The 13,610-nt window shown below is 42.5% G+C and overlaps 1 protein-coding gene across 1 annotated transcript in view; it reads right to left on the bottom strand.

Moving 5' to 3' along the window:
* LOC116243194 (uncharacterized) overlaps window positions 1-13,610 on the bottom strand; it is a 62,411-nt gene that overhangs the window by 26,974 nt on the left and 21,827 nt on the right. Inside the window, exons 7-9 of the mRNA XM_090142958.1 lie at window positions 12,644-13,223; window positions 7,583-8,186; window positions 2,830-2,969 (exon numbers count right to left, since the gene is read on the bottom strand). The gene's annotated coding sequence lies outside the window, so the exon portion shown is untranslated. The remainder of the gene's footprint in view (window positions 1-2,829; window positions 2,970-7,582; window positions 8,187-12,643; window positions 13,224-13,610) is intronic.

Here is a 13,610-nt window from a genome sequence, read left to right as displayed (position 1 = left end):
TTTTTTATGTAATGCTACATAGCCATAGCACCTGGAAGGTATATTTAGGGAACTGAGATATATTTGAATGTACAATACAATTTATATAGCATAAGTGGAAAGGGACAAAGACAAGGAAAACTTGAATTCTACACAGAAAAGAAAGATGACTGTGGGTTTCTAACCTGCATGATTAGCAATAAGGATTTAGTGGTCTGGATGCTCTTGAGACTGTTATATGAGAACATGAATAAAATGAAAGATACTTTGATCTACAGTTCCCATTTAGAAAACCCTAAAATTAGCTGCAGTATATCTGAGGTGCTGAGTGTATCTCATAGACCACTGAGCAGGTCTGTAATTAACTTTGCTTCTTTGAGTGCAAAAGGACATGTGATGGATTATCATCCAGACAACAGGCCTGGAAAGGCAGCTCTGTCAGGGATATATGCATATATAATGCTCCCTGCTAATTCTAGCTCACTTACATTGTGCAATATTTGGATAAATTGCTCAATTTTGGAAAACACAATTTTTAAGATCACTTAACAACAGATAAAAATGCTACAGGAAATGGGAGCTTACAGCAAGCACTGATGACACACATGACAAAGCCCAGGATTAGTGCCAGGGTTTTCCATTCGCACCGATTCCTTCTTGACTGCTATGCAAGGGTATTTGGGGGAACCTTCTCAAACCTTCTCTACCTGAGGCCAAGAAGCAACAGGTCCCAAGGCTGTCTGGCTCACCTTGGAGGGGAGCACGGGGCTGAGGTGATGGGCACAGGTGCACCTCTGCTGCCATGGCTACCAAGAGCTGTGCAGGTTGGGCAGTCCCCAGGCAGGCTCCCAGACACAAAAGGTGCCCCTTGCAGCCTCTAGAAACCTGGAGTGGCCCAGTGTCATGTCAACATGGGGGAAATATTCAGCTCTATATGATTTTATTGTATTTATAGCATGCATGCATACACACAAAAAAGAAGGGGGAATAAAAGGATCAGAAAAAAAGATGAAACCAATACTTTTGCACAAATAAATTATAAATCATTTTTTAAAAAGTTCATTATTAGCTAATTATCTACATACAGTGCAGAGACTTCATCTCGTCTTGCCGAATTTATTCCCACTGAATTGCCGTTGTCAAGAAAGGCTCACAGCCCTTAGAAATCTCATTTCTTCCACCACTAGGTGGCTCGCAAAGAGCAGAATGTACAACTGCTTCATCAAAGATCAGAATAAACACATACAGTTTGAAGATTATTACATGCTGTCTCCCAATTGTCATACTTCAAAATGTTCCATAAATCACCAAGTTCCCAGGGTTAATGGTAAATAGCCCCCTGAGAGAGCAGAGCTGTCACAGCCACAGCACTATTACTGTTCTGAAAGACAGACATCACTTGTGAATGTGTAGGAGAAAAACATCCAAATGAATAATTTGTATTTTTTTCTCTTCTTAAAATCAATTTCCGCTGTGTGAAGCATACATCACAGAGCAATGGAAGATGTTTAAATTCATCTAAAGAGCAGCACATTATATTTTAATTTAACAAATCACACGAACAAGTGGCTTGTTTTGGTTTATAGTGAGTATCTTTATTTATAACTGTTAGCAGTTTATGACTCGGGGTCTAACTTTCTATTACATATTGATTTAGATTAAGGACAAAGCTTGCAAATCAAGTCCATCCTGACTTGAAAAAACTCACTGATAGGCGAGACTCCTGGGGATAGATATATATCTGCAATCAATCAAACCTGCTGGCTTACAGCACTTTGCTCTTTCCAGGTCAAGTAAAATAAACAGAAAAGACAGCTTCAGGAGGACCTTAAGAGGCAGATTATGTTATCTGCTACCTTGCAGTCAGCCATTATCCTACCACTGATGCATGAATTGCCTCCTGTTGAGTACTGGGACTTGTTGAACAATGAATGTTAAGAAGAGCAAGAAAGGGTTTTAATTTTCTCATAATTCAAATGCTGTAAGTGTTGTATGTGAATCTCCCATTGCTTACAGAAAGCAAGAGGCACCATTAACCACATTGAGAACCTCCTCAGAGCGTTCTTTGCATTTCACAAGCAGATAAAGGACTTTTTACACAGAGAATCAGTTACGATATACCTGAGCATTAAGCATGTTCTCATGTGGTGCCTCATGAATGAAGATTTTGGTAACTATGCATATACACCACAGCTATAAGTGAGTTACTGAAGGAGGGAAGCCCCAGAGGGTCCAATCCCCAGGCTGATGCCAGCCCCACACTTACACGGCCCTCCTTGGCATCTCTCAAAAAACACAGCAGGTGCTGGCTCTGCTCCTGCCCCACAGCCCATGCTCAGAGCTGGGCACTGAGGTCCAGGGGCAAAAATGGAGCTGAGAGCCTTGGGCCTGTGTCAGCATGCAGGGCCTCAGCGGGAAGTCTGCTCAGACAAGGGGAGCACTGCTGTCACATCTTTGGCCTCAGAGAGAGAAGGCTCTGATTCCAGCAAGGTGAGGGAGCAGAACACCTCAAGAGAGCAGTGACGAAGGCATGAAGGGACACCCTGAGTAACAGCCCTGCCTGGCAACAGAAGGTAGCTGCAAACCTGTTACAACAAGTAGGGAGCTACAAGATGTAGCAACTTGCTACAACAAGTAACAGTTTCCCTAGGTATTTGTTTTTCACTAATGTTTTTCTTTTTTTTTTTTCCTTGTTTTCTAAATATCTCAACCCTTTAGTAGTATCTTGATAATGAATAATGTATGCTGTTCTTGTTTCATATGATATTATTGACTTAAACTTCCATTGTGTTACATACATGCAAACATGCACACAGATTTGCCATGCTGTTTGGATCCCAACAAACTCACTGGTGCTGGACCTGGTGCTGCATGAAGGTCTGATTTTGCTGCAGGACATCCTGTTGCACTGCTCTGTATCCCATTCCTGTTGCAGAATCCAATTCATTGTCCCTTTGTCAGTTTTCAAAGTCACCCACATCTGTTTCTGCCTGCAGCAAATCAATAGGAAGAGGCCTGTGCTCAGAAAGGCTGAAGCTTGAGAAAAGCCCAAACAAGCCCAAAACAAAGAAAAGGCATCTGATAACTACACAAAATTCAAATGAAATGCCAAACCTGCCTTTGAGCTCCCACTGCTTGCACTGACTCCCAGAGCAGGGCATGCTTCTAGCAGCTGAGAGGGAAGGCAGATCTCTGTCTTAAAATTATTTTATTCCTGTGAAACAGCACTAGAATAGTTATTACATGCTGGCTATAATCCACATTTTTTCTCATGAGATACGTGCATCTGGCCTGAAATATTTCCAAATCCAGACACCTATTCCATGGTCCAATCAGTTACAGAGATTATGGAATGGTTCAGAGTTTTGTGCTTGTTCCATGGCTCAGAGTGGCTCCTGGACACTTCCAAAGCTTTAGTCCATAGTTTCCAAAACTAAAAACCTCTCTGCAAAATGAGCAAGGTTTCTTGCAGAATGAGGGGATCTGGGAGCCCGACATGTCCAAAATCCAGAGCTGAGTGGATCAAAGTGACAAAGAAAAGGATGAGGGACTAGGTTAGGCAAACACAGTTTGTAGATTTGAGTGTAATGAAGAGTTGCTGGGGTGAGTCGTAACTCCTTGCATTTTGCATACAGTGAGATTCAGGTTGGATATCAAGAAAATTTCTTCTCCAATGGAGTGGAATGCATTGGCATAGGCTGCCCAAGGAGGTGGTAGTGTTACCATCCCTGGAGGTGATCAAGGACTGTGTAGATGTGGCACTGAGGGATGTGGTTACTGGGCATGGGAGGGATGGGTTGACAGTTGGACTTAGAAGTATTCTTCAATCTTAATGATTCTATGATCTATATGCTTCCAGTAAGATTCTCTTTGTGCCCTTGTAGTGAGCATTAGGGATAGAACTGTGAAGAGTAAACATCCAGACTCATCTGCAAAAGAAAAGTGCCATAGTGAATGGCAACTGAGCCTGCATCAATTCAAGTGCTATGAAGTCCAACAACAGGTGAGCACAGGAATGACTAAAAGGATCTCTGATTGCCATCCGTTTCACCAGAGAATCACCTGATCACTCTCTTTGACTGGGGAATTTGACTATCAATTCTAGGGTGAAAAGGTACATTTGGAGTTAAATTACCAGATGTTTTCCAGCCTCATGCTATATATGATATTTTTTATTTTAGGCTCCCTGTTAAAAGATGCTTCTTCCTATCTATATCTGTAAGACACTCAGCTATGGACAGATCCTTTTGTATCTGGCACCACTCTGGAACCAGCACACTGGTGTCTGAGCAGCTGTTTCCCACATCTGGTTGCAGCTGTAGGCTCTCCACTGGCTACTGAGCTCCACCTGCACACTGCTATGTGTACAGATGTGCATCTCTTCTGTGGCAAAGGACACCAAGTTCATGGATGCTCTCCTCAAACCCCTTCTGCTCTGAGGAGAGTGTACAACCAGCAATAGGTGAGAAGGAGCAAACGTCATACAATCTTTCTCTTTTCAAACGGAACCAGCAATCACATACTTAGCATCGCTATTTTTTGAGGAGAATGTCTTTTCCTACAGTGCCACCTTCAGTTCTTTCTTGCTTATTGTCTCAGTTCTACCTGATCTTTTTCAGAACTTCAACTCCTTTTACTGAAGGCCCAAACAAAAGCACTGCTGTGCATTTCTCTTTGATAGTAGCTTGCAGTCTCTTAAACAAAACACTCTTCAGATCCAATAGGCAGTACGTGAAAATTTCTCAACAGTGCAATTTGTGTCTGTTGCTTATGAGCACATTCTCAGCTGACAAGGCAATCAGTTATTAGCTGAGAAGGAGCAGTAGGAGCAGGGACAGGTACATGGAAGTAGCATACTGTGAAGGAGTTCTTTCCCAAACAAATCTGGTAGGTGTCAGTGTATTCTGTATATAAGATTTGGATCTGAATGGCTGTGGTGATAAGGTTGAACATACACAACAAATACAGGGAAAGGGTCCGTCCTCATCCACACACACATACAGCAGCTGGCAGTCCTCTACTCCTGTGCCTTGGGCAGTCCATAGAGGCAAAGGGGAGAGAGACCAAGGAGAAGTTGGTTAGGGAATTGGGTATTACAGATGTAAAGTTACTTAGAGTATAAAAATGGCTTTTGGCTCTTGACAGAATCAAAGGTGAGATTCAGTGTGAGACTGAAACATCTACATTTAAGCATTCATTTGCAAACCCTTGTTTATGAGCTGGGCATTTCAGTTCCTATTGCAGTCAGTAGAGGTCCAATCCTTTATTCAGCTGCCGAAGAATTGACACCTAGCGCAGTGCCACTGAAATGCCCTGGAGTGCTCCGGCTAGCCTCCAGCTGCTGCTGCAGAGGAGCCAGGGTATCCTCTAGGCAAGTTGTACACAGATGCATCAGGTAGCCTCAGGCATCTCAGAATGCTGTTATCAGCACTAGGAAGGGGACAAATGAACAGGGCCTCTCAATGACTTCCTCATCATGGGCACATTCTATCTCCAGACCCTGCTATCTGTGCTTGACATGTCTCCCCCGAGACTTGCAAACCAGAACTTCATCAGCTGTAATGGGAGCTTAGTAACCTCATCTACACATACATTAGATGACTAATGTCAGATGTCCCAGTCGGAATCTTGCCCAGAGTGTTTATCACTCCACAGTGTACATTCTCACTCATGACTCAGTTCCACGAGGAAGCTGTTGAAATCCAGTTGCAGCACCCAGGCAGGAAAAGTCTCACTTCCCCATCTACTGAGAAGCCTAAACAGCCAGCGAGGGTGCTGGGGACATCTGCTGAGACTATTGTTCAGAGGGAGACTGAGCCTAAGGAAGCAAAACAGACAAGGTGCAGGATCCCTGCATGCCCTAACCAGAGGTCCCAGCAGAGGCTCACCTGGTAGAGCTTTACTCTTTGCTCACAGCTTGCTCAAACTCAGGAAAGCTCTCAGGAAGCACTGGGACTGGTTGGGACTCTAGAGGTCTAGACAAGGTCCAGGTAAACAAAATAAATACTCTTCCCTTCTTTTGCTTCTAGTAATTGCACACTGTCAATCATGAACAGAGTAAAGCAGGGCCACTTAGGTAGATGTACATGGTAGATCATGCAGAAAACATTTCTCCCACAAAGGATGTTGTTAATAATGCTGAAAGCACTGCAGGGTAGGAGATCCCAAGGACAAGCAGTGCTACCTTGTGTGGTCACTCCAGGGCATTTGAGAAGCACGGAAAGGGCCTGATAGGTGCACGTGAACCACAGCTTGGGGTCAGCCCCTGGGAGCCAGCTGGATCAGCAGTGCACATGTGGCCAATGAGAACATGATTTCAAACCTCACATAGCTGGATTTTTCTAGCTAAGAAATAATTCCCTTGGTTGCTTTCTGTGCTTTCTGCCTTGAAGTGAGTGCAGTTCTCTGTACCTACAAAGTAACGTGACACACAACAATTACTATTTACTATTTTTATTCCTACCCTGCCCAGCATTAAGTAGTTGAAAAAGGTTTGTGGCACTGTGAGTTCAGATTTTAATGCATCTATATAAAAGCTAGCATCATTAATGGGCTGAAACATGAAGTATTTATTTTAATTTAGAACATTCAGATGCTGAACCTAGAAATGGAAGCACTTCCATCAGGCACAGCCCATACTGCCAGGACAGCAGCTGAGGCAGTCACTCCTTACAGCAGTGAGAGCTGAAGTACCTGGCACAAACACCACACCATATTCCTCTACTACCCTGCACTTAAGAATTCTGCTTTAGGGGAGGGCCATAAAAATGATTCCCATGATGGAACACCTCCTCTACAAGGACAGGCTGAGAGAGCTGGGGCTGTTCAACGTGGAGAAGAGAAGGCTCTGGGGAGAGCCGATGACAGCCTGTCTGTATCTACAGGGGGGCTGTAAGAAGGAAGGGGACAGACTCTTTATCTTTAGCCGAGTCTGTTGTGTTAGGACAAGGGGAAATAAAAAAGGAGAATTTAAGATTGGATACAAGGAAGAAGTTTTTAACAACAACGGTGGTGTGGCACTGGCACAGGTTGCCCAGAGAGGTGGTAGATGCCCCATCCCTGGAGTCACTCAAGGTCAGGTTGGATGGGGCTCTGAGCACCAGATCTAGTGTAGTGTAGGTGTCCCTGTTCATTGCAGGGGAGTTGGATCAGATGGCCTTTAAATGCCCCTCAAACAATTCTATGATTTTAACCCACATCAGTTTCCTGAGCACACTGATTTATTGCACTGTGGTGAGAGGAAGTGACTTCACATAGATGATAATTGCAGGCAAAAATTACAATTTTTTGCATGCCAATAAAAAGGGCTCTCCCACTGTGCACTGCTACTAAGCAATGTGTTCTGCACTCTGGGTGGGGCTCCAAAAATGCCTTGCTGTCATTAGCTCCCGGAGGAGTTGCCTTTCTCTTCACTTGCCTAACTAATTCATAAGTTAGAATCCACATATTTGCTATGAAAGTAAAGTTTTGTTCTAACACATTTATCCACAGAATGAGAGTAACAAAGAGTCCTTCACAGATGGCACCTACTGTAAACTATTTTAAGATCGTATGTAAATAAAGGACTGAAATGTTTATACATAAAACTTTAAGATTCTCTCACCGATAAAAGATGTCTTTGCATTTCTTCCACCAAGTACATTCTGAAATCTGCAGCACAGCCCCCTGCTTGCTCACCGACATGGCATTTGAGCTTCAGATTAATGTCCTCCCAACTGTTTTTCTGACAAGACGCTAATGAAGCAGCCCAAGCAGCTCTGCCTGGGAGGAAACTCATAAAACAAGAATTGGAGATCTGGTCCATAAAGAGAAATCGCTCAGACTTTATATCTAGTCTATCAAAGCATTAATGAAGATTTCATCCAGGACAAAGAAGAAATCTCAGAGGAGCTGCGTTTCTTTCTCTCAATGGTACCTTATAGGTTTGCACATTTCTGTCCTCTAACTCTTCTCAGTAGAGTAATTGAGAGAGAGTTATTGTTATATAGCACCTCACCAGGAGTTACTTGACATGATTTGCTCACAGTCCATTTTCTGATGAACAGTCTCTGGCCCCACTACAGTATGTGCTATCAAAACTAGTAGTGTCTGATATTAGTTTCAAACAACCAAACTGATGAGATGAAGAAGGGCAATTGCATGGGATTTCCTTGTTTCAGTTAGGACATGGTGTAAGTGAAGCAGGCAAATGTTACGTTTCTCAATTCCTAAAAAAAAAAAAAAAAAAAAAGAGAAATGAGATGGATGAAGAGAAAATTTATCTCATCACAAACCAGTGAGGAATTCGTAGTAAAGAACCAGAGTTTATATAAGAGACATTACACACCTCATTAGGGAATTCAAAATATTTGACAAGGCAAAGCCTGTCGAGATCTGTAAATAAAGTATGAACGTGGGTGCTTCAGGGCAAAAAGCTGGAACAAGCAGATCCCAAACAACACAAAGGTGAGTTCAACTCTCCTACTTAAATCCTTTTAAAACACTCTGAAGGTTCCCGAGTTTCTTGGTGACATTCTGTTCATTCAGCATAGCAAAATGCTGAGCAAATGACAAGTGCAGGGCAAACCCGATGGCACAGAGTATAGCAAATATACCACAGTAAAGTGATTACCTTTGAATGGTAAGTGTCAATGTGGAATATAATGTTATCTCACTGATGCGTGAGTGAACGCAAATTTATTAGCATTTTTATGGAGAATAAATACAGTCTTGCTTATAAATTAGCAGCAAAATGTTGATAAACAAAAGCCTAGTGTATGGAAGCCTCACCTTGAATCTCATGTTTGCAGTGCTGCCAGGTCTGGCTGCGTGATTCCTGCTCCCATGAGCAGCTCCGCTCACTTCAATGAACAGCTAAGGGCTGTGTCCCTGCAGATCTACAGACTCAAAGCCTACGGAGTGCTCAGTGCACAGAGCCAGCAGGAAGCTGGAGAACAGCACACTCACACCCTCGTGCTGTCATTTCTGGACATCACAAACAGCTCCTGATTTCCCAAAATGTCATTGAAACTGAGTTTCAACAGATTAGCTGAGAGCTTCAAAAAGTGCCCTTGAGCCGAGATGAGGAGCTCAACAAAAAGTCTCCAGTTTGCAAAATGTGAACCTGCTGCAACTTAATACAAGCAACAATTTTAAAGAACTACAAAGGGCAAACTAACCAATGAAACTGCCTGTTTTGTTACTGGTAGAGAAAATGAATTGTCTTCACTTGTGATATAGTTTTTCTTTCTAACTTTTAAAATCCATATCTACCTACCTGAGCCTCCATCTCTGTACAAATTGCAGCAACACACAACAGACAACTGCAGCACAATGTAAGACACACTGCAGCAATTTTAACACGTTATACCAACTTTGTTATATTCACCTAGCTAATCCATTTAGGATATTAGCAAGCTAATACTTCTGTACTCACAACTCCCTTGCAGGAGGTTACCACTGAAACTAATACAAAAAATTAAGAGCAAACACTCTGCCCTCTAGATAAAGGCGAATGATCTAGCCAAAACAAAAACTCTGACAACACACTGGACTTGCAGTACAGATTTACTGCAATTTATCTGTGTTCTGTGTAATAGCAATCAGAGAAATCAGGTTTGCTTCAAAGGCCATTATATTTAGATAAAGAGAGACAGAGAGAGGCACCAAATAGCAGAATAAAATGAGCAGACTTTCTGTAAGCAGATTTGTGAGAGAAAAGCCTGAATGTCATTGCTAATTCAAACCTGACAGCCCAGCTCATCCCTCTTGACAGAGGTCGAACACCTCAGGATGGTAACCCCGATGTGGGAGGAAAGGAGCACACTCCAGAACGACTGCCTTATCCTCACTCTTTCTTCAAGGCAAGAAATACAGACAAAATAATTTTTTCCCACGAGGCCGAAGATGAAATACTAAGAAAAAAAAAATGATGGCCTAATATGCACTATTCCATACAAAATCCCAAAGACACAGATGCAAAATTGAACCTACAAGTTGTTTCCTATAGGCAGCCAGCCACTCATCCATAGGCCTTCTGGATCAGCATTACTCCTCAGGCGCTGCAGACCAGCACCAGCTCAGGCCCAGTGGTGAGGCATCCACAGTGCTGATGTGCAGACACATCACAGCTCTGCCCCGCAGCACGGCCGTGAGCCCCCGTTCATTCTGAGGTCCTTTCATGAATGTTTGTCTGATTCAATTTGCATTGACTCTTCACAACCACTGAACTGATGCTTTCAGAAAACTACCCACATTAACTCTTGCATTTTTGCTGAGTAGTACTAGGGAATTAAATCATAGAATCACAGATTGGCTTTGGTTGGAAGGGACATTAAAATCCACCCTGTTCCAACCCCCCACCATGGGCAGGGCTCCTACCCATCAGCTCTGGCTGCCCAGGAACCCATCCAATCCATCCTTGAAAGCCTCCATGGATGAGGCACTCACAGCTTGCCCATGCAGCAGTGCCAGTGCCTCACCACCCTCCAAGCAATGAACTGCCTCCCAACATCTAACCTAAATCTCCTCTTTTAGTTTAAAGCCATGCCCCTAATCCAATCACTTCATGCCCTTATAAAGAGTCTCTTTCCAAATCCTTTACTGTGAATCTTTATACTTAGAGGTTTTCAGTTTGGGTTGGGTTTTTTTTGTTTGTTTGTTTTTGCTCTATAATTACTGACATTGAATTTTAGTTACCATTTTATTAATCAATTGACTCTGCAACTCCTCCTGGTTAACATAAGGCCATTCTGAGAACCTATTTTTTATCTGCATTATAATCAATCGTTTAGTTATTCACCTCTTCTTCACCTGTCTATTATGTTACAAGACCAAAACCAGATAATATCCCACAAATAACCTCCCTCTCTTTTGTCCAGCTACTTCTGTCTTTTAGTTAAATAAAAGAATTTTTCTCATTTCTTTCTCCCTCAAAGCCTGACTTCCTCAGACCATACTTTCACAACAGCATTGTGCCTCCCGCCTGCCCTTCTCATACTGCACCAGTGTTACCTCCTTCATCGGTGAAGACTTGCCAACAAAACCTGGGTGCACACTGGAGATCAAGCTATGTCATGATTTTGCTCTTACATATGCATTCATAAAACAGCAGAACACAATGCTATCTCTGTCAAAGACCTCCAAAAGCCTTTCGGGTTTTCCCACATCAATTTCTTGTTGTCTGTAAGACTTCACCCTGGCTGTCCCTACATCTCTGTGTTTAGGAACATCCCTATTTTGCCATCTATGACCAGTGATGGACACCAAGATGCATAGAAAGAGCCTTCTTTATGAGTGAAAACATTGCTCCTTCTACCTTCCACTGTCTTTATTGTAGCTTCTCCTGATCTGCTTAATATAAATGTCAGACTCACTGATCCATCAATTTCCAGTTTTTCAGACTGATCCTCAATTCTTTTTTAAGGACTGGTATCCCATTTGTAGCCTTTTGTTGTTGTTGTTGTTGTCATTAAGTGTTTTATGCAGTAACTCAAATAGGACTGTAGATTTGCACCAAAATACACTCAAAGCTCCTGCATGAATTTCTTCTTGTCCTGGGAACTGCTTAGATTCATTTTACTCAGTTATTCCAAACCCTACCTATGGACCTTCAATCAGTTTCTCACATTTATCTCCTGCAAAGAATGACCCCAGTGTCCACGTCCTAGTGACCAGCACTAATAGCAACACATCTTTTAGCTCAGCTGAAATGTCTTGTCTTCACAGAGTTCTTTTTCTACACCTTCATCACATATTGGCCCTGTTGACTTTTTGTCCATCTTCCTGCCTTGATGCTTTTGAGAAAGGTATTATAGCAACCTTCATACATTTAGATTTCCCCTCTAATTCTTTGTTGTTTTATTTTATTACAGTTCAACACCCAACTTGCTAGAGGTTATGTTTTCCCTATTTTAGTACAGATACTACTTCCATTTTTTAAAAGATGCCTTTAATGTCATTTAGCAGTTTTCACTGCCTTGATGTCTGACCACAACAGAGTTTTCAGTCTTTTAAAAAAACTGATCTGGTAGGTGGCATATCTCTACTGCACACTTTTAAAATAGCCTTCTGAAGCAGACTCAATGCTGCCAATAAATACTTCGCAGCTTTATTTCTGATTTCCTTTGTATTGAATTATTGTGGTTCCTACTTCCCAAAAATCCTATATTGTCTCAGATTCCAGCTTTTCTATTCTTTAGCAACAACAGCAATTCAGATCTTCTCATGGGAATGATCCCACAGACATGGGCTCTCATGAGAGGCTTATAGCAAGGTTAATGGACTGGCATGACGAAGGTCTTTGAGGACCTGAACCCTTGAAATATTCATCCTAATAAGAAGAAGATTTTTTCCATATAGCTTTTTTGTGCCAAGTGTCTGTCTGCCTTCCACCTGATTTGGGACATTTGCACACCACCATGATCATTTGCATCCAAATTGCATAAATTAGGCATAGCCTCATTATCCAGACTTACGGAATATTAATTCTTCAGGGAATTAAGATTCAAAAATTGTTACTAAAAAAGGACATTTGTAATTAAGAACAAAATTTAACCTTCTTCTAAACAATAAGTCTGTTTTCTACATACTTAATGATAGTTGCGTCTCCCACAAGCATCCTGAATCTCTTCCTTCAAAGAGCAACTTAAAGAGCTGCATTAATTGTCATATCCTCAGGACTCACCAACTTGCTGTGGACTGGAAGAGGAGAAAGGTGTAATCATGCAACTCATATACTTCAGTGTCTTCTCCCAGCCTGTCTGAAGGCAGCTGCCATCACAGTCATTGTGCGTAGGGAGGACAGCTACATCCCACAGACCAATATGAATCACGTAGGTGCTCAGCAGTACAGAGCAAGAGGAGCCCACTTCTCTGATCCACACCAGGCATGACATATATGCACCTGTAGGGACAGTGAAGGCCACACCAGCAGCTTGGAGACACCCAGGAAACCTTTGTGCTGAAGGTGGCCCTGAGAGAGGAGACACAGCAGCTTCACAGCTCCTCCAGGCCAATAAGTCCTGCATACATGAATCCCTGTGCAAGAAGAAGCAGATCAGTAAGAAAAAAACTTGAAAGCGACTTCAACCTTACAAGCCTTAGTTGACCTTTCCTCCACAGGATCTAATAGTTCCCATGGGCTTTGTAGTGTGATGCTGTTTATTTTTCTTGAGAGAGCTGTGCTTCATGGTGGTCTTTGTCCTCTCCTGTGTTTTAGACACAAACGGTCAAATCCTGTATGCTGGCTTGCTGAAAAACAAAATCTGAAATAGCAGATTATACCACATTGTCTAGATACAGCAGCCAACAAATCCACCTCTTACTTTAAAACTGAAATATCCAACCAAAACAACCACCACAAATGCAAGGGTGTGGATCTAGCAATCCAGAAGGGGTCTGTTACTTTCTAAAGCTGATTTGCTCTGGGATGTCAGCAGTGTGTGTTCAGTGCTGTCTGGGTGTCTTTCCCAGCTATGCACGCAAGGATGCACAGCACTGGCATATGCTAAGCAAGTGCATGGCACTTGCCAGCTGGAACATGGGTGACTTTCAGGCGTCTGTGTCAGGTTTACAAGCATCCCCATGACTCTGGACTTTGATTTGCAAGGAGTGACAATGAGGAAGTTGTTTCAACTGCCCACGCAAGGCAA

The sequence above is a fragment of the Phasianus colchicus genome, chromosome 6, assembly GCF_987193195.1.
Source record: "Phasianus colchicus chromosome 6, bPhaCol1.hap1.1, whole genome shotgun sequence".
NCBI classification, from domain to species: domain Eukaryota; kingdom Metazoa; phylum Chordata; class Aves; order Galliformes; family Phasianidae; genus Phasianus; species Phasianus colchicus.
This window is presented reverse-complemented; position numbering and strand designations above follow the sequence as displayed.